The sequence below is a fragment of the Coregonus clupeaformis genome, chromosome 11 (genome assembly GCF_020615455.1).
Source record: "Coregonus clupeaformis isolate EN_2021a chromosome 11, ASM2061545v1, whole genome shotgun sequence".
NCBI classification, from domain to species: Eukaryota; Metazoa; Chordata; class Actinopteri; order Salmoniformes; family Salmonidae; genus Coregonus; species Coregonus clupeaformis.
The window spans coordinates 37,582,218-37,604,855 of NC_059202.1; the positions used below are offsets into that span (position 1 = coordinate 37,582,218).

The 22,638-nt window shown below is 40.9% G+C and overlaps 1 protein-coding gene across 1 annotated transcript in view; it reads right to left on the reverse strand.

The window, feature by feature from the left end:
• Window positions 1-21,605, reverse strand: part of LOC121539578 (alpha-(1,6)-fucosyltransferase) — a 139,690-nt gene extending 118,085 nt beyond the window's left edge. Inside the window, exon 1 of the mRNA XM_045223547.1 lies at window positions 21,439-21,605. The gene's annotated coding sequence lies outside the window, so the exon portion shown is untranslated. The remainder of the gene's footprint in view (window positions 1-21,438) is intronic.
• Between the last annotated feature and the right edge of the window lie 1,033 nt (window positions 21,606-22,638).

A 22,638-nucleotide genomic window follows, 5' to 3' on the forward strand; every position in this document is an offset into this window, starting at 1 on the left:
TAATTAGTATGTGTATAAGTGTTCTCTCTGTTCCCCTTGTCTTTGTGAGTGATTGTTTACTGTGAGAGCGAGTAGCTCGGTTGAGCTACTCTTCATTTTGTACTTGCCAAGGTGGAATATTTTCCCTTGTTATAGTTTCGTTTTCACACTGGGAGCGTTTGATTTATGTAAACGGAATAATCTGAACTTGGGTGTTTTACCTCCTGCGCCTGACTCCTTTATTCACACCTCGTCACAGTAAGTGGCATACTCAGGGTATGAATCAGCGGTTGGTGAAATCCAATCAGGCCAATCCAGTCAAATCCTGAACAATCCTCTTAGTGGAGAAATTCCCTGTTCCTGCTCCACAGGTGTAACCATGACACTGTTGACCTATTGGGCAGACACACACACTCTCTCACACGCACGCGCACACACACACAGTCATAGAACATGATCATTTTGTTGAATCTAACAGGTCACACTTCCAGTAGCCTCTGTCGAGTCCCCAACAACCAGAACATGCTCCGGTTTTCAGGGGAAATGGAAAGACACCCTGTGACGAGACTTCCACTTTTGGACGTTAACAAGCAACACTCCATCTTAACTCCTCCTTCACATTTACTGGATTGGTTGAACAGTGCAGAAGAGATCCTGCCCATACAGTTTTTTTGTTGTTCTCGTCAAGACCAGTATGTGCTAGTTTCAGGTGTTGCTTTTACACCTGCTACGTTAATTTACACTTCCAGATGCCAAAGAATATATACAGTTGAAGTCGGAAGTTTATATTCACCTTAGCCAAATACATTTAAACTAAGTTTGATTTAAACTAAGTGATCCTAACTGTCTTAGGTCAGTTAGGATCACCACTTTATTTTAAGAATGTGAAATGTCAGAATAATAGTAGAGAGAATGATTTATTTCAGCTTTTATTTCTTTCATCACATTCCCAGTGGGTCAGAAGTTTACATACACTCAATTAGTATTTGGTAGCATTGCCTTTTAAATTGTTTAACTTTGGTCAAACGTTTCGGGTAGCCTTCCACAAGCTTCCCACAATAAGTTGGGTGAATTTTGGCCCATTCCTCCTGACAGAGCTGGTGTAACTGAGTCAGGTTTGTAGCACTCCTTGCTCGCACACGCTTTTTCAGTTCTGCCCACACATTTTCTATAGGATTGAGGTCAGGGCTTTGTGATGGCCACTCCAATACCTTGACTTTGTTGTCCTTAAGCCATTTTGCCACAACTTTGGAAGTATGCTTGGGGTCATTGTCCATTTGGAAGACCCATTTGCGACTAAGCTTTAACTTCCTGACTGATGTCTTGAGATGTTGGTAGAGCATGGTGCTTGCAACGCCAGGGTTGTGGATTTGTTTTCCATGGGGGGCCAGTATGAAAATGTATGCACTCACTAACTGTAAGTCGCTCTGGATAAGAGCGTCTGCTAAATGACTAAAATGTAAATTTAATGTTGCTTCAATATATCCACATATTTTTCCTTCCTCATGATGCCATCTATTTTGTGAAGTGCACCAGTCCCTCCTGCAGCAAAGCACCCCCACAGCATGATAATGCCACCCCCATGCTTCACTGTTGGGATGGTGTTCTTCGGCTTGCAAACTACTCCCTTTTTCCTCCAAACATAACGATGGTCATTATGGCCAAACAGTTCTATTTTTGTTTCATCAGACCAGAGGACATTTCTCAAAAAAGTACGATATTTGTCCCCATGTGCAGTTGCAAACCGTAGTCTGGCTTTTTTATGGCGGTTTTGGAGCAGTGGCTTCTTCCTTGCTGAGCGGCCTTTCAGGTTATGTCAATATAGGACTCGTTTTACTGTGGATATAGATACTTTTGTACCTGTTTCCTCCAGCATCTTCACAAGGTCCATTGCTGTTGTTCTGGGATTGATTTGCACTTTTCGCACCAAAGTACGTTCATCTCTAGGAGACAGAACACGTCTCCTTCCTGAGCGGTATGACGGCTGCGTGGTCCCATGGTGTTTATACTCGCATACTATTGTTTGTACAGATGAATGTGGTACCTTCAGGCATTTGGAAATTGTGAACCAGACTTGTGGAGGTCTTAAACATTTTTTCTGAGGTCTTGGCTGATTTATTTTGATATGCCCATGATGTCAAGCAAAGAAGCACTGAGTTTGAAGGTAGGCCTTGAAAAACATCCACAGGTACACCTCCAATTGACTCAAATTATGTCAATTAGCCTATCAGAAGCTTCTAAAGGCATGACATCATTTTCTGGAATTTTCCAAGCTGTTTAAAGGCACAGTCAACTTAGTGTATGTAAACTTCTGACCCACTGGAATTGTGATACAGTGAATTATAAGTTAAATAATCTGTCTGTAAACAATTGTTGGAAAAATTACTTGTGTCATGCACAAAATAGATGTCCTAAATGACTTGCCAAAACTATAGTTTGTTAACAAGAAATTTGTGGAGTGGTTGAAAAATGAGTTTTAATGACCTAAGTGTATGTAAACATCAGAATTCAACTGTAACTTTTCTGTGGAAACAATTTTCATATACTGATGATTGGCTTAGAGAAATTGATGATAAAAAGATTGTTGTGGCTGTTTTGCTAGACTTCAGTGCGGCTTTTGACATTATCGATCATAGTCTGCTGCTGGAAACATGTATGTGTTATGGCTTTACTCCACCTGCTATATTGTGGATACAGAGTTACCTGTCTAACAGAACACAGAGGGTGTTCTTTAATGGAAGCCTCTCCAACATTATCCAGGTAGAATCAGGAATTCCCCAGGGCAGCTGTCTAGGCCCATTACTTTTTTCAATCTTTACTAATGACATGCCACTGGCTTTGAGTAAAGCCAGAGTGTCTATGTATGCGGATGACTCAACACTATACATGTCAGCTACTACAGCGACTGAAATGACTGCAACACTTAACAAAGAGTTGCAGTTAGTTTCAGAGTGGGTGGCAAGGAATAAGTTAGTTAGTCCTAAATACTTCTAAAACTAAAAGCATTGTATTTGGGATAAATCATTCACTAAACCCTAAACCTCAATTAAATCTTGTAATAAATAATGTGGAAATTGAGCAAGTTGAGGTGACTAAACTGCTTGGAGTAACCCTGGATTGTAAACTGTCATGGTCAAAACATATTGATACAACAGTAGCTAAGATGGGGAGAAGTAAAAGCTGCTCTACCTTCTTAACAGCACTATCAATAAGACAGGTCCTACAGGCCCTAGTTTTGTCACACCTGGACTACTGTTCAGTCGTGTGGTCAGGTGCCACAAAAAAGGACTTAGGAAAATTGCAATTGGCTCAGAACAGGGCAGCACGGCTGGCCCCTGGATGTACACATCGAGCTAATATTAATAATATGCATGTCGATCTCTCCTGGCTCAAAGTGGAGGAGAGATTGACTTCATCACTACTTGTGTTTATGAGAGGTGTTGACATGTTGGGTGCACCGAGCTGTCTGTTTGAGCTACTGGCGCAAAGCTCGGCCACCCATGCATACCCCACAAGACATGCCACCAGAGGTCTCTTCACAGTCCCCAAGTCCAGAACAGACTATGGGAGGCGCAGAGTACAACATAGAGCCATGACTACATGGAACTCTATTCCAAATCAAGTAACTGATGCATGTAGTAAAATTAGATTTAAAAAACTGATTAAAAAAACACCTTATGGAACAGCGGGGACTGTGAAGCAACACAAACATAGGCGCAGACACATGCATACACACACACGATAACATACGCACTATACACACACGTCCACATGGATTTTTGTACTGTAGATATGTGGTAGTGGTGGAGTAGGGGCCTGAGGGCACACAGTGAGTTGTGAAATCTGTGACTGTATTGTGATTTTTTAAAATTGTATGAACTGCCTTAATCTTGCTGGACCCCAACCATTTAATTTGGTTGGCTTCTTTTTGAATGCTTTAGGCTCAACTTGAGGGTTAAACTAATGCATTCTGGAAACCGGATTAGATTCATAGTTAAATGCCAAAAATATGTTTTTCGCAATGTCGCTAAGCAAAAAACAAACAACCATAACATCAATAGCCACTACAATGTCAAAACATGATTTTGTCATTAGTTCAGCACCATTTGCTTGATTTTGCGGACCCACGACTATGGTGTATCCTCATTAGCTAGCTAGCATGCTAGCGACACTAATCAGCTAGCATTAGCTAGCTAGTTAGACAGCGTTAGATAGCTTGCTAGCCTAGCAAGCTCTGGTCCAATGGAAACCAATGTAAACCTGCTGGCTAAGGTGGCAAGCTAGATGACCAGTGGTGACAGTGAGGTTCCTCTGAGATTCAAGGCTCTAAGTGCCATCGTGCAGAAATAGCAAAGAAAATACTGTTTGATGAGCTAGCTAAGTTAGCTAGCAAGGTTTATCACTTATCAAAGAGGACGCTAGCTAGCTTTGCATGCAAGGCAGTGTTATCAAATATGGTAACGTTAGACCGTCTCATGAGTTGTGTCAACCACCTAACGTTATATTACAACAAGGACGGACTGTCCTGTGGGACGCAAAAATGCAATGCAGTGATCTTTTATTAGCTGTAGTTAATAACAATACACATAAAGTCACCTGTAGCTCAGTTGGTAGAGCATGGCGCTTGCAACGGCAGGGTTGTGGGTTCGTTTCCCACGGGGGGCCAGTATGTAAATGTATGCACTCATTAACTGTAAGTCACTCTGGATAAGAGCGTCTGCTAAATGACGTAAATGTAATAAATTCACATAGCTATGAGTGTTGTAGACTAGAAAGGTAGCTAGCTACTAAGTTAACGTTAGCTAGCTAGATGTGTCATCATCTCCATTATACATCTTGCTTTCGCATGAAGAATGCATAAGAAAAAATATCTCTATGTATATTAGTCCACAATTTCTGTGACATTTCACTTGTAGTTCTTGCACAGGAAAGAAGTGGATACAGTTTTCAGGGACCTACCAGATCACAACAAACAGTGAACAGCGAGGAGGAGATAAAAATGTGATGCACATTTCGATGGTTAGGGAGAAATCAACCTTCCGACCACTTGGTGTCGTCGTATACCCACAGATCAAATTGATTTCAACAGTACTTGATAAGAGTCCACTAGCTTGCTGCACCGTTGGAAGACTATTCGCATGAGGCTCATGCGAATAGACGCAAGAGCCTCATTCACTAGAATGGAATCATGTGCGTGCTCCTTCAAACCCTGTGCCCCGTGTGCTTCAAGTGCGTGCTCCTTCAAACCCTGTGCCCCGTGTACTTCAAGTGCGTGCTGCTTCAAACCCTGTGCCCCGTGTGCTTCAAGTACACTACCAGCGCGAAAAACTGTGACGTGGACTCTGCCCTTACAAAAAAAAGATTGCAGTCAGAGTGCATTATAACTGCAGTACAACTGCAGTTAGAGTGCAGTTTAACTGCAGTATGCAGCAAATACTGTGTCCAAAATAACAGTTGTTTTACTGCAGTAATTCTTCTGTGTAACTGCAGTTAGAGTGCAGTATAGCAATTCTGCTATTACTGCGTCCAAAATACCACAGTCGACTTCAGTAACTGCACTTATACTGCAGTTTCAAAACTGCAATCTTTTTTTGTAAGGGTGCAGCCGCCAGCATTACATGTTTTAAATAAAAGGGGGTACCCCATTAACCATTATTTTCATATTTGAACAATGGGATAGAGTTTGTAAAATTGGACGATCTTTTAAATGTCATTGAGGAATATCAAAGCGAGCATAATGTGCAGGTGTGTAGGCTTAATACTAGGTCAATGGCTGCAGCAAGTCAAAGGTGCACAAAAATGTAATTCCACCCAGAAATAAAGGGGCGGCAGGTAGCCTAGCACTATGCAGAAGTCGTTCTGCCATTTCCTGGTTGCTACATTTCTAATAGTTTACCTAATTTCAGTTTATGTGACAAAACAAGCAAGTACAGTGTAGAGCAGGGTTTCCCAAAGTCGGTCCTGGGCCCCCACCCTGGGTGCACGTTTTTGGTTTTTGTCCTTGCACTACACAGCTGATTCAAACAATCAAAGCTTGATGATGAGTTGGTCATTTTAATCAGCTGCAAAAACCAAAACATGCACCAAGGGGGGTCCCCAGGATCGACCTTGGGAAACCCTGGTGTAGAGCAGGGGTCTCCAACCCTGTTCCTGGAGAGCTACCATCCTGTAGGTTTTCGCTCCAACCTCAGTTGCAACTAACCTGATTCAACTTTTCAACCAGCTAATTATTAGAATCAGATGTGCTACATTATGGTTGGAGTGAAAACCGACAGGACAGTAGCTCTCCAGGAACAGTGTTTGAGACCCCTGGTGTAGAGAATCATTCTACCATCTAAACATATAAATATATTTTCCAAACCGAAAATAAAAAACGCAAAAATAAAACTTTAAAACATGAAGCATAGAAATAGCGCACATAAAACAGATCTACCGTTTCTTAGACTTGCTTTCAATGTTAATTATGTTGGGTCGCCCAACAAGTTACATATTGCAGCTTTAAGGCGCACCTTTCTGATTCAGAGGGGTTGGGTTAAATGCAGAAGACAAATTTCGGATGAATGCATTCAGTTGTGCAACTGACTAGGTATCTCCTTTCCCTTCCTAAAGTATGCAAACATTGCTAGTAACAGATGACATTCATATTCTGACTCTCTGAAACTCACTTATACTGAACAAAAATATAAATGCAACATTCAACAATTACAGTTCATATAAGGAAATCAGTTAGTTGAAATAAATTCATTAGGCCCTAATTTATTGATTTCACATGACTGGGCAGGGGCGCAGCCATGGGTGAGCCTGGAAGGGCATAGGCCCACCCACTGGGGAGCCAGGCCCAGCCAATCAGAACATTTCTTTCCCCAGAAAAGGGCTTTATTACAGACAGAAATACTCCTCAGTTTCATCAACTGTCCGGGAGGCTGGCGTGGTTACACGTGGTCTGCGGTTGTGAGGCCGGTTGGACATACTGCCAAATTGGTAGAGAAATGAACATTAAATTCTCTGGCAACAGCTCTGGTGGACATTCCTGCAGACAGCATGCCAATTACACACTCCCTCAAAACATGAGACATCTGTGGCATTGTGTTGTGTGACAAAACTGCACATTTTAGAGTGGCCTTTTATTGTCCCCACCACAAGGTGCACCTGTGTAAAGATGATGCTGTTTAATCAGCTGCTTGATATGCCACACCTGTCAGGTGGATGGATTATCTTGGCAAGGGAGAAATGCTCACTAACAGGGATGTAAACACATTCATGCACAAACTTTGAGAGAAATAACATTTTTGTGTGTATGGAAAATTTCTGGGCTCTTTTATTTCACCTCATGAAACATGGGACCAACACTTTACATGTTGCGTTTATATTTTTGTTCAGTATAGATAATACCTTTTGACGATACAGTGGTAGCAATACATGGTTATAACATCTGCAGAAAAGACAGAAATGCCAATGGGGCGGTGTTGCGGTCTATATTCAGAGCCACATTAATGTAAAGCTTAGAGAGTTTCTCATGTTAAATACTGTTGAAGTAATATGTCTACAGGTTCACCTGCCTCACCTAAAGCCCATTCTTGTGGGAAGCTACTATAGACCAACAAGTGCTAACAATCAGTATCTGGATAATATGTGTGAAATGCTTGATAATGTACAGTGCCTTGCAAAAGTATTAATCCCCCTAGGCATTTTTCCTATTTTGTTGCATTACAACCTGTAATTTAAATGGATTTTTATTTGGATTTCATGTAATATACATACATACACAAAATAGTCCAAATTGGTGAAGTGAAATGAAAAAAATTACTTGAAGCCCCTAAATAAGATCTGGTGCAACCAATTACCTTCAGAAGTCACAGAATTAGTTAAATAAAGTCCACCTGTGTGCAATCTAAGTGTCACATGATCTGTCACATGATCTCAGTATATATACACCTGTTCTGAAAGGTTCCAGAGTCTGCAACACCACTAAGCAAGGGGCACCACCAAGCAAGCATCTCCATGAAGACCAAGGAGCTCTCCAAACAGGTCAGGGACAAAGTTGTGGAGAAGTACAGATCAGGGTTGGGTTATAAAAAAATATCAGAAACTTTGAACATCCCACGGAGCACCATTAAATCCATTATTAAAAAATTGAAAGAATATGGCACCACAACAAACCTGCCAAGAGAGGGCCGCAAGGAGGGAAATAATCAGAGGCAACAAAGAGACCAAAGATAACCCTGAAGGAACTGCAAAGCTCCACAGCGGAGATTGGAGTATCTGTCCATAGGACCACTTTAAGCAGTACACTCCACAGAGTTGGGTTTTACGGAAGAGTGGCCAGAAAAAAGCCATTGCTTAAAGAAATAAATAAGCAAACACGTTTGGTGTTCGCCAAAAGGCATGTGGGAGACTCCCCAAACATATGGAAGAAGGTACTCTGGTCAGATGAGACTAAAATTTAGCTTTTTGACCATCAAGGAAAACGCTGTCTTGTGCAAACCCAACACCTCTCATCACCCCGAGAACACCATCCCCACAGTGAAGCATGGTGGTGGCAGCATCATGCTATGGGGATGTTTTTCATCGGCAGGGACTGGGAAACTGGTCAGAATTGAAGGAATGATGGATGGCACTGAATACAGGGAAATTCTTGAGGGAAACCTGTTTCAGTCTTCCAGAGATTTGAGACTGGGACAGAGGTTCACCTTCCAGCAGGACAATGACCCTAAGCATACTGCTAAAGCAACACTCGAGTGGTTTAAGGGGAAACATTTAAATGTATTGGAATGGCCTAGTCAAAGCCCAGACCTCAATCCAATTGAGAATCTGTGGTATGACTTAAAGATTGCTGTACACCAGCGGAACCCATCCAATTTGAAGGAGCTGGAGCAGTTTTGCCTTGAAGAATGGGCAAAAATCCCAGTGGCTAGATGTGCCAAGCTTATAGAGACATACACCAAGAGACTTGCAGCTGTAATTGCAGCAAAAGGTGGCTCTACAAAGTATTGACTTTGGGGGGGTGAATAGTTATGCACGCTCAAGTTTTCTGTTTTTTTTGTCTTATTTCTTGTTTGTTTCACAATAAAAAATATTTTGCATCTTCAAAGTGGTAGGCATGTTGTGTAAATCAAATGATTACAACCCCCCCAAAAATCAATGTTTTATTCCAGGTTGTAAGGCAACAAAATAGGAAAAATGCCAAGGGGGGTGAATACTTTCGCAAGCCACTGTATGTGATATCAACAGAGAGGTATATTTTCTGGGTGACCTAAATATTGACTGGCTTTCATCAAGCTACCCACTCAAGAAAAAGCTTCAAACTGTAACCAGTGCCTGCAACCTGGTTCAGGTTATTAGTCAACCTACCAGGGTATTTACAAACAGCACAGGAATGAAATCCTCCTGTATTGATCACATCTTTTTACGAATGCTGCAGAAATCTGTTTTAAAGCAGTATCCAAATCCATCGGATGTAGTGATCACAATATAGTAGCCATATCCAGGAAAATCAAAGTTCCAAAGACTGGGTCTAATATAGGTGACCGCCCGCCTTGAATCGGTCTTATGTAGCAAAATTTGAAATTGTGTTTTTTACATTGGATAAAAGCAGAGACACAGAGCTACAAAATGGTATATCATACACTGCATTTAAGGGAACAATGGGAAAGTAATTATGCTTTGAAAGTTGATCTCACTTTTGAGAAAATGGCCTTTGAATGTTTTGGTACCTAGTGAAGAGCTCTTCTTTGTCTACACCCATCAGCATCGTTCACACCCTCTTAAGCTTTAGCCCCACCCATCTCATTTCGCTCTCGGAGCATTCAGAGTGCACACTTGACGTTGGGGAAATAGGGATGTCTAAAAAGCACAGTCTTTTATTTAACCAGCTTACTTGTTTGAAAAAACACTGTTTTGAGGCTTTACAGTGTTTTTTAAAACAAGGAAGCTGGTTAAATAAAATACTGTGCTTTTTAGACATCCCTATTTCCCCAACATAATGGCAATGTCTGTTTATCGCCAAATAACTCAAAATGGATGTATTTTGATGTTTTGAAGTTCTACACCATTTCATTCAGAATATTCTATTCTTTCTAATGATGTAAATGTGGGTATCATAGTATGCTGTGATCAATTGCTGGTAGTTAAAACTTCAAAATTATATTTTTACTCATGGAACTCTGAGGCCGTCCCATTGTTTCCTATAGGGGGAATAGGGGTATGACTGTCTATTTCGCCAAATATCTCACAATGTGTATATTTTGATTTTTTCAAGTCGGACACCATTTTAATCAGGAGAATGTCCTCTTTGTAGTGATGTAAGGTTGGGCAGGGAGCTCTGCTGTCATCAAACCCTAGCCTTTCAAGTGTCAGAAATTACACATTACTGTTGGAACTCTGAGGATGCCCCATTGTTTCCCTATGGGGAAATTCTACACGGACATGTCTGTCAATTTTGCCAAATATCTCACAATGTGTATATTCTGATTTTTTTCAAGTCGGACACCATTTTAAATCAGGAGAATCTCCTCTTCGTAATCATGTAAGTCTGGGCAGCGTGCTCGGTTGTCACTAGACCAGAAATAGTCAGAAGTTTTCATTTTTTCCCTACTTCCTCATTACGCAGACATAAGCACAGTTGACACCATCGAGGTGCGGATGTTTACTTTCTACACAAGTTGGGGGGCTTTCAGTTTCATCCTAAGAACAGATTGTAGTGGTAAAATAAAAAGGGATACATTTTTTGTGCAATTTAGGGGAAATTGAATTCTAAGCATCACTCCAGTCAGAAGAGGCTCTGCAAAGGTTAGTTTCAAGTCATTTTCTATGGCCTCGCACTAGTGTTCCAGCTCAGCCATTGTTCTTTAGCTGTTTTTCAGCATTGGGTGAATTTTGACTCGTTCTATTGTCCAGCCTACCATATTCAACGGGAGTTCGTAAATGAATCTGTTATTCTGCGCTCTGGCATACTCAGACGGAATTTACGAACGCACCCGAAATGGTTACTTGCATAGTGGAGTTTTTTGTTAAGACATGTAGCTAGCTAGTTTGGTAAACAATTAACCTAGCTAGGTTTACAATGTGTAAGATCATACATGTCATGTAACGTTAGCTAGTTAAACAATGAACCATAGTGCCAACTCATGACGTTCCTACCCTGCATGAATCTGCTGGTAACTAACCAACCAGATTCAATGTTAGCTGGCTCTATCTAGCCAAGCAAACGGCACTGAGATACGAATAATAACATCATACACGTAACGTTAGCTAGTGAGCCAGCCAGCTAACGTTAGCTAGCTAACAGTACACTTTAACTTGAAATGAAACCACTTTCTGTCAAAATTAGAAACGTGTAATATCTGAAAATGTAGCTAACTAGACTATTTTACCCATATACATCATGCATGATGGACGCGTCTCCCTGTCACGGATGCCATGGTTGCCCTTAGTTTGAAGATGTAATCCAGAGACAGGTGTTTTCGACATCTCTTTAGCTATCATACTCTTAATTCCACTGACTTCAAAATTCGATCCTCCAGAAAATGGAGAGCAACACTTATGCAGCTCCACTACACGATACATTTTAAAAAAAGCAGCGTTAGACAGGATTACCTACACATACTGACCAGCTCAAATAGACAGAAGCCTTCTATATGGCAGACCAATCCGAACTCCCCTCTTGGCATGTCCAGCCCTCTCATTATCTCAGCCAATCATGGCTAGTGGTCAGGTTGCTGTCTTTTTCTGTGGCTTAACCAACTAGGCTCGTAATTTAACAATTTTATCGTATTTATAGATTGGCATACACGTTTGTTATTAAGGCACATGAATGTTCACATGTTCCAGAAGGCATTTCTGCCAAAAAACACATTTAGATTAAAAAAAAATAAAGTTTACGTTCAAGTGGCTCTCCTGTGAAGTTGTGACCAGTGACATACGCCTAGTTTCCTGTGTATAAGAGGGAATAGAATACGTTTTGTAGTGATTCCTATGTTGATTATGTAAAGAATATTTGCTGGTCTGTGGTGTTTAATGAGGAGCAACCAGATGCTGCACTTGAAACATTTATAAAATTGCTTATTTAAGTTACTAATAAGCATGCACCCATTAAGAAAATGACTGTAAAAACTGTTGAATCCCCGTGGATTGATGAAGAATTGAAAAATGGTATGGTTGAGAGGGATGAGGCAAAAGGAATGGCAAATAAGGCAATAAGTCTTGCTGCACAACCGATTAGCAAAAGTACTGCAAATTGAGAAATCATGTGACTAAATTGAATAAAAAGAAGAAGAAACTATACTATGAAACAAATACAAATTACATAAAGAATGATAGTAAAAATGTTTGGAGCACCTTAAATATCATTTTGGGCAAAAAGGCAAACTCAGCTCCATCATTCATTGAATCAGACGGCTTATTCATCACAAAACCCACTAATATTGGCAACTACTTTGATGAATTTTTCATTAGCAAGATTATGCACTACATGACAGCAACAAACAAGCCCCCACACTTGCAAGTATAACTGACCAAATTATGAAAGACAAACGTTGTAATTTTGAATTGAGTGTGGAAGAGATTAAACAATTATTGTTGTCTATCAACAATGAAAAGCCACCAGGGTCTGACAACTTGGATGGAAAATTAGTGAGGATAATAGCAGAAGATATTGCCACTCCTATTTGCCATATTTTCAATCTAAGCCTACAGGAAAGTGTGTGCACTCAGGCCTGGAGGGAAGTGTAGTGTATGATGAATTATGACTTTGCTAATGTTTTCAAGTGGAACCTGAGAGGATGTTTATTCAGTTTCAGAGGGAGTTGTTTTAGAGTGACGCCCCATAGAACAGATGGGAGTCTGTGTGTTGTAGACAGGGGATTGGACAGTAGAGGGAGCCACCCATATTTTGGGAAAGATTATAAGTACTGGGTTTAAACAAAAACAGCAGAGCAGACATATTCTTTTGGGACACTGCTCTCCGGATGCTATAGACATCTGTAAACTTATGCTGAAATCTTGTGATATGAATAAAACTTATGATCAAAGTTCAGTATAAGCGGACTCCTTTGTTTAACAGCATAATTAGCAACATTGACTCGACACTACAGAAGCAAAAGACATTCCGCTACCCAAGAATAGTAAAGCCCCTTTACTGGCTTAAATAGCCGACCAATCAGCCTGTTACCAACCATTAGTAAACTTTTGGAAAGAATTGTATTTGACCAGATACAATGCTATTTTACAGTAAACAAATTGACAACATACTTTTAGCATGCTTATAGGGAAAGGCATTCAACGTGAGTAAAGCGAGTGTGTCTATGTATGCGGATTACTCAACACTATACACGTCAGCTATTACAGCGAGTGAAATCACTACAACACTTAACAAAGAGCTGCAGTCAGTTTCAGAATGGGTGGAAATAAATAAATAAAAAACTGTTTTCACTTTGTCATTATGGGGTATTGTGTGTAGATTGATGAGGAAAACAAACAATTTAATCAATTTTAGAATAAGGCTGAACATAACAAAATATGGAAAAATTCAAGGGGTCTGAATACTTTCCGAATGCACTGTACATAGCTGCTCAAAGCGGTTGCGTGGCATATTGCTACCTATGTATGATATGGAGGGCAGCATCAGTAGACCAGTGTGGGGAACCCTGCAAAGGCCCATTCCCAGAAACTGCTGCCGCTGGTCCCTGAAGGCATTCAAAATGCAGCTTGTGCATTCACTTTGTGATGGCTACAGTGGCAGGAAGCGGGGAGCCAAGAGTGTGGCACCAGCGGGTGTGGACTGAGTTGTTACTCATAATTTGAAAGCAGGCCACTCCATGGTGAAGTTTGAAGGGCACAAGAGAGGGTGTGTGGTATGCATCCGGAGTGGACACAGGGGAAAAAAGTGGGAGATGTGTAGAAACCCCCTTTGGGTGCTCTACGTGTTCTGTGCCACTTTGCAGTATGGGAACATGTTTCCAGAAGTTCCATGACATGTTGTAGGCTAAATACAAACACTAAAGTGACAGTTTTAAATATGAATTTGTCCTACAAATCTCATAGGGAAATTGTGTACTTTTTAAAATGGTGTTTTGTATCTTGTCTCTGTATTTTTCTGCATTCACTGAATTGCTGTTAAAGTAGGCTACTATTTCTACATTTTGTGTCAGGCCTAATCTGTACTAAGTCTTATTGAGAGAGGTTATCCACATTTATAAACTGGGTGGTTCAAGCCCTGAATGCTGATTGGCTGACAGCCCTGGTATATCAGACCGTATACCACGGGTATGACAAAACATTTATTTTTACTGCTCTAATTACATTGGTAACCAGTTTATAATAGCAATAAGGCACCTCGGGGGTTTGTGATATATGCCCAATATACCACGGCTAAGGGATGTGTCCAGGCACGCCGCGTTGCGTAGTGCGTAAGAACAGCCCTTAGCCGTGGTATATTGGCCATATACCACACCCCCTCGGGCCTTATTGCTTAATTGTAGCCTTTTCCTGCAGTCAATGACCAAAAGTGCCGTCTTTGCCCTCATGGGTGGAATGTTATTAATATTTTTCAGAATTGAGTAATTAATAAAGATTTTCTTTTTTTAAACAGACGAAAATCCGGTGTTTCTATGTCAAACAGTTTTTAGTTATATTTCAGTCTTCTGTGATGTATATAAAGTGTAATATTGGGACGCAAACTCAAAACTGAATACATTTAAACTCTACATCTGACATGGTACAGTTGTCTTCTTCTTCTTTTTAATCCCATAACCATGTGGGTGAGGTGTATACTTTTGTTTCAAAGTAGATTTGTTTAAGACTACCAAGAAACACTCTGTGTGACCCTGATTTAGCCCACTGCAGTAAAACGTTAAATAGTGTCTGGATAGTTGTTGCATTTTTACGTTGTTACAGAAGTAAGAATCTTTGTCAATCCAATAGCCTACTTTGTGTGGGTGCATTTGGATTTTTTTCTCTGAATCTTTCTCTATCTAATACTTGTTGCATTTACTGAATTGTTGTCAAAGTACAATTTTTTTTAATTTTGTGCCACTTTGTAGGATGGGGCTGTGCTTCAAGAAGTTTTGAAAAACTTTCTGAATATTGTCCTTTGGTCACATTTTGTATTATATATACACTACCGGTCAAAAGTTTTAGATCACCTACTCATTCAAGGGTTTTTCTTTATTTTTACTATTTTCTACATTGTAGAATAATAGTGAAGACATCAAAACTACGAAATAACACATTTGGAATCTTGTAGTAACCAAAAAAGTGTTAAACAAATCAAAATATATTTGTATTTAAGATTCTTCAAATAGCCTTGATGACAGCTTTGCATACTCTTGGCATTCTCTCAACCAGCTTCTTCCAACTTTCGTCAATTTGAATAAGCGCCCTCTCTCAATCTCTCTTTGGCCATGTGTGACTGTGAGGTGTGACTGTGAGGTGCATGCTCTCTCTCCCTCTCCCTCCCTCCCTCTTAGAGAGTCTCTCTCTCTCTCTCTCTCTCTCTCTCTCTCTCTCTCTCTCTCTCTCTCTCTCTCTTGCCATGTGTGACTTTGAGGGGACTGTTATGAGTGAGTCTCTGTCTCTCTCTCTCTCTCTCTTTCTCTCTCTCTCTCTCTCCTCTCTGTAACTGTGAGTAGACTGTCCACGTCTAACCCCTGGGGACTCTGAAGGGTAGGGGGGCACTGTTTGACCAAGCGTGTCTAGGAAAGAGTCACACAAACACACACACAACGTTTTTTGAGTATGAGGACTGAGTAGTACACTAGCTGCAAGCTCCTGGCCTGTTTGCCTGCCTCCTTGCTTTCCTGCAAGTAAAACCTGCATGCATTTCTTTATGTAGTATAATAAATTAAGAAGTGCTAGTCTGTGCAGGAGCAGGTCATATGTCGCTGCCTGGTAGTGTCAGAGCAGAGCAGAGCTGCTTCCAGGCAGCTGCATGAAGGACGCTTCACTTTGGCTGCGTCCCAAATGGTACCATATTCCCTACATAATGCACTACCTTTGACCAGAGCCCTGGTCAAACGTAGTGCACTAAATACGGAATAGGGTGCTATTTGGGATGCAGAATTGACTCCACACTGCAGCCAGGGAGAGAGAGAGATATTTATTTATAGCTGATCAAAAGTCCCTGTTGGGCTGTGGGCACTGTGACTGTCAGGACCGATGGGGACAAATACACTGACTGACTGGCTATGCACACACGCGCACACGATGCTTGCACAAACACTGAACACACACACACACACACTCTCTCGGGGTCTCCTGTAAGATGAGGCATGATGGCTCGATCATCTCTGCATGAATAATACAGATGCCGAGAGAGAGAGAGAGAGAGAGAGAGAGAGAGAGAGAGAGAGAGAGAGAGAGAGAGAGAGAGAGAGAGAGAGAGAGAGAGAGAGAGAGAGAGAGAGAGAGAGAGAGAGAGAGAGAGAGAGAGAGAGAGAGAGAGTGTCTTTATTATTATTTTAAATTATGTTAATATTGTAAATGTATCACTTAAGTACGCTTTGGCAATATGTACATTGTGACGTCATGCCAATAAAGCAAATTGAATAGAATTGAAATTGAGAGAGAGAGAGTGTTCATCATGTGTAAAGTGTTGTGCGCTACAAATAGGCTCTCTGCCAGAGATTCAGCCTGTGTGATTAGCTCCTCCCTCTCCCTCACTTCTCAGTTTATCATCCATCACACCAACCCCTCTTACTCTAACACTTCATACAAAATCACCTGTTAGAGAGATTTTCTATCCTCAAACAGGAAGAAAGGTAAAGCGACACTATCATTCAAACTAATCAGCACTTCTTTATTCCTGCCTTTTTGCTAGCATCGCCATGGAAACCCACTGAGAGTTGTCACTGGATATCGACAACATTGGAAAGAGGATGGGGCGGCAGATAGATAAGAGGGGGGAGAGAGGGGGGTATGAGAGAGAAAAATAAAGAGAGAGGGGGGGGGGAAGGAGGGAGAGAGGGGGATACAGAAAGAGAGAGAAGGATCAAGAAATAAAGTGAGGGAGAGAGCGAAGGAAAGAGAGAGAGAGAAAGAAAAAAGAGGTAGCCTAGACCTTATCTCCTAGCGAGTGTCTCTCTGCTGTCCGATCAGTAAACATGGAGCATGCTGGAGGCTGGAGGAAGCTGAGGAGAATCTGATCCCTGTCAGGGTGCAGTCATATGGGGATACTAGTCCACATCACAGCCCCTCACAGCCTCACACACACAGCCTGACGGAGTGTTTGTAAGGGCGGTTGTATAGTTAAGGCTCTCTGAAGTGTTGTCAATCAAAACCACCTCACTGAACTGTCAATTGATGTTCTCTAAGATTTTCAATGCAATCAGTAGTAAATACTAATACTTCCTTTTGCAACATATTCGGTTATGGTTGATCAGCTTACGTTTGCCATGTAATATGTGAGAATATAGAGGCTTCTCCGTTACAGTGGTCAACACAGGTTAATTTAACCTGGCAACACTCCACTGAGGCTCAGGTACTATAGATTTCCTCTATTCTATTCCTGCTAACCCTGTGTGGAACACCTTGAAGGACAAGTATCAGCAGCAATAACCCAGCTATAGCAGAATACCCTTTAGAGTCATACCACGGTCACAAGTTAATGTTTTACCTCTGTCCATTCAATGACAAACATAGCCTAGCCTACACACCATCCCTCCATCCAGTCATAAAATATATGGACTCTTAGTCAGCAAAGTTAAGATAACACAGGAGCCTCTCCCAGTGAGAATACATGAGAACACACTTATAACACAGCCGTCCAATAGAGGTTTACAATCCTGCTCTACTATGTTCAGTGGGAATAGTAGGACACCGGACCAAAGGGGTGCCTAATATGAGAATGAGACCTAAATTCACACATGCACTAACCATCAAAGCTTGCTGAGCTTCCAAGTAATAACTAACATGAGTATTCCATTTGCGAACTAGGCAACAAGGCAACAATGGCCTCTTGGACCTCTGCTATCTTATCAAAATGAAATGTAGGCTAGGCTATAAGACAGACTTGTTAGATAACATAGTGAACAGTTCCAGAATGCATATACCCTAGGCCTAGAGCTATACACTATAGGAAACAAACAACAAGGGGATATAAAGGAGAGCATTCATTGTCAAAGTTTCAGCCTGCGGCTGTAAGTCACTGCAGCTATAAGTCACAAACACTTCACACAGATGATACACCTTATACAGGTGGTTAAAGTGTGATCATATCTGGAACATGACAACTAGGGGTGTGCCGACATGGCCATACTCGTATTCGTAATCATATCCGTAAATTGACAGTTGATAGTCAGATCGGATGACACTCGTGATTGGAAAAAAATGAAATGTTTTAATATGCCTTAGTAGATGTTAGCAAAATATATATCTCCCTGCACGTTTATAGACCAAGCAAACTGCAGATTAAGAGCTGTGGAGGAGTGTGTGTGTCTGGTCTGCGTGTCCTCAACTTGCAGCGGGGCAGACAGGTTTGCTATCAGTCAGAATGCGCATCGATGTTTCATTTTTTTCCCCATACCCTCGCCCCGCTTGTTAGACATTATGCACATTGATAGCTTGATAGCAAACGTCCTTGCCATTTGATTTAGCATAGCAGCAGGCTAACAGGAGGATAATAGGGTGCCATCACGGATAATTACCAAAAATACTCTGATTATAATCGTATCCAGAAAATTGCGCATATCCGTTACGATACTCGTTTTGTCCGACTATTCGGCACACCTCTAATGACAACTAACGCTGTTGGGGCACGCAGGTGATCACATATACATTTCCGGAAACCAAGACTTCAATCAACCAAAGCCCAGGTTGATGCAAACAACAGACAAAGCTATCATTAACATACTTGTAGAGTATTTTATTCTGCGTATAGGTGTGTGTAGGTGTTTCAGGATGCTGCCAGGTTCTCCTGTTGATGACTGATGCTCTTTGTGCTGACTGCTGAGGAGGTGTGGTGGAGTGACAGGTACTGCAGTGTCTCTATTGACTCTACATTTTTAAACTAATAATGTCATCATATTATATATCCTATCCCTTTACATTTACATTTGTATCATTTGGAGGACCTGTTCAAGTGTAGAGGTTTGAAAGGAAGTTGATCCCAAATCTCAATAACATAAAAGCTTTTCTAGTATGAACACAATGGGGCAGTGCCTACTTCAACAAAGCATGAGGTCCTGCAAGTGTTGGATAGCAGCAGAGCACTCACATCAAGTTAGTTGTTACTGTTAGTTATACAGGCCTAATTGCAGGTTGAAGTTTATTGTCATGAGTCTTGCCCTGGAGGCAGAACTGAGCGGTTTCTGCTAGATGGGCCAGCTGCAAAGTCAAAATGGCCTATATCATAAACAATTCATGAAAACAAAAATGTGCTTTTTGGTCTTAATCTAAGGTTAGGGTTAGCAGTGTGTGGGATCTTAATTTGATCACAGTTTTGTTTTTTTGAGAATTTTCTTGCACAGCAGGAAATTTATACTTGTAGTGGATTTGAGTTTTAAAAAGGCTTCTAAAGTTTGTCATTTCCACTTTGGAATTTCAGAATTGACTTGCCTTAACCAAAAATGTATCGACCCCTACAAAAATGTCCATTAATTATGATCCACATAATAATTCACATTTCCTGTTGCTGTAGCAAACTGGCTCAAAGTAAGATCCTACATCTGTAATACATATGGAATATGATTATAAATCTAGCATGAAAAGTCTTCATCGGTCTTCTATTGCCTACAGGTCAAATTAAACTGTTTACGTGGTATGCCTGTAGTAGGCCTATGACATGCTTATAGCAATTACTATAGTGTCCATGATGTCCACTAAACATACTTGGAACAATTAAAATAAGGTGAAAAGTGCAAACTGTTGTCTCTCGACCATCCCGTCCTCTCTCCTTCCCTTGACTCGAATATGTCAGATGATGTTTTTTAATAACTCATTGTGAAACCTTAAATCAGAATGTTTTATTTAGCCTTTCTGTCATCACTGTGGTTTGAATTAATTCTGTCTGTAACGTGGTAGAGAGAATCAAAACATGGAAACTGGAATTCGAAATTTATGAATTGGCCAATTGTGCATACAAAGGCCTTGTTAATATAATTAAACGTTGTGCAATCACCCCAAACAGAGGACAGGACGAGACATTCACATTACATAGCTCATAATTACTGTACTCTTGGCAAAGCAGGTCATTTGAATTAGCTGAATACCATCTCAATTCTCTAAGACAAACGAAGCTGTGAAATGCTATCATATCTTTATACTCATAGCACATCAATAACGTGAAATGGTCAACATTTTAGCATTAAAGGCCTAATACTACTATAATAGTCATGCTAGTACTATATTATACTATTCACACGGTAATGTATCAGGATTAAAGGGTCATTCTAGCGCTATTAACCCACAGATGGCCCAGGCAGGTTGACTGGGCTCCAGTCCCTAGTTGCATGTTTACAAGACATCCCAAGACATCCCATTTCAGATCCACCAGCTGTGAGCCAATGTTGGCCATAACTGGCTCCAGGGTTTTCATTGAGTTCAAAAGGGACATCTGTAAAATGTGCACATGTAAATAGACCTATAGGCCTTTCTATGAACTATCAGTAGTATTTTTTTATACTAAGCCTACTGTGGTATGTGGTAATAACTGTAGTCAGGGAATAAAAACATTAGAGAGAACCCATAATCATGTAGAACATAATTTGCATTGCATGATTACAGAGTTGGGCCGAAAACGACATGTAAACAATGCACACATTATGTGTGTGTGTGTGTGTGTGTGTGTTTGTGTATGTGTTATAGGCGTATTACTAAACTATTTTGTTTATGGTGGATCAGCTGCACTAACACAACTGAATGCATGCCCAAAATGACGTAGGCTACTTTTCATCGGTTTCAACCAATGTCTCAAAAATAGCGGGGTTGCTCAAGATCAGTTTTGATTCGACACAGCACGACAGACAAGGGAGCAGCCGCCGATGCAGGCTGACTTCACAAAATAACGGTCCATATAGCCACAGAAAACATAGGCTAAGTATTTCGTTTGTTTATAAGAAAGCTTCACAATACGCTTGCAATTTTTGGAAATGTGAGCGCTTTCTCTCAATCCAGCATTCATTTAAAGAGGTAAGATGGGAGAGAAATCGCAGTTTATTGTCCCTGCCTGGTGCCTGAATTGTCGCTGTCATACTTTATACAATTTTAACATAACCGTTATGCACATTGTAGCAAAAATTAAGGAATTAATCTCCGACAAATTCCTCTGCACAAACGCCTTTGAATTTGTTAAGGACGATAGGAATTCTAACGGAGCCTCGTTCGTGAATCCCTATCCGCTATTTTGTTACCTCTCGGCTGCGGTCGAAGCAGGCAAATAGCAACAGGCCAGGATGGAGGGATAAAGGAGACGGCGCAGACACACATTCCTATTCGTTTTCTGCACACACAGTAAGAACAATGACTTACCGGGCTTTATCTCACAAAGCTTGGATTTCTTCAAGGTATATATTCTGCCTGACGATGATGCTTTGAGTTGTTAAGCTGTCTGAAGACTGAAGGCGGAAACAGGAACTGGGAAGGGAGAGACTGCTGCGCGAGCCCGAGTAGTCACTCCGCTCTGCTTAGCTTCTACTGAGGATACTTGAATTGACACAGAGCTGCATTGCGCATGCTTGAGTCAATTCAATGAGCGGTTCGGTCTGCACACACTCCATCCAGTCTTCTGATGCGTTGTTATTTTCCAAATTTGAACCAATTGAACCAAATTGTCTTCTACACCTTTTTATATGGGGGTATTTGGTATTACCAGAATAGAAGTGGATATTGAACAGATCAATTTGGTGTCCAAAAGTGGGTTTAATAAACAGGTGTCTTCATTATATCTATTTGTGAGGCCCTGAAAAATCTGAAGAAAGTGTGTAATCACATAATTCAATGGGGATTTTTTATTTTTATAAACGGGTTAAACTGATTACTCAATCTGGCATTTTGCAGGCGCTATAAAAGTTAATGATATCCCAGGCCTAGAAAGACTAGGTGGGAAGGTGGGTATATTTAAGTAATAAAGCCAGAGGAGGTGTGGCATATGGCCAATATACCACGTCTAAGGGCTGTTCTTAAGCGTGACGCAATGCGGAGTGCCTCGATACAGCCCTTAGCCGTGGTATATTGGCCATATACCACAAAACCCACAGGTGCCTTATTGCTATTATAAACGTAATTAGACCAGTAAAAATATGTTTTGGGTCATACCCATGGTATACGGTCTGATATACCATGGCTTTCAGAAAATCAGGGCTCAAACCACCCGGTTTATAATTACATTTTAGTCATTTAGCAGATACTCTTATCCAGAGCAATTAGTGTTAAGTGCCTTGCTCATGGTATGTGTTTGGCATACTCTCCAGGAAACAAAAGCTATATTGCCTAACCATTGTTTTCCTGACACTAAACTGACACTGTCCAAACAACCATTCTGTTATAGTCTGTGTATAATATCCTTTATGATATACAAATGAGTTGTACATACTCATTTCCCTAATACCTTACCTTAGTTGACATTTCCCAGCAGCAGCACACTGTGCCGGTATTCGTAAAGCATCTCGGAGTAGGAGTACTGATCTAGGGTATGTTTTGCCTTTTAAATCATTATGAATAAGATAACAG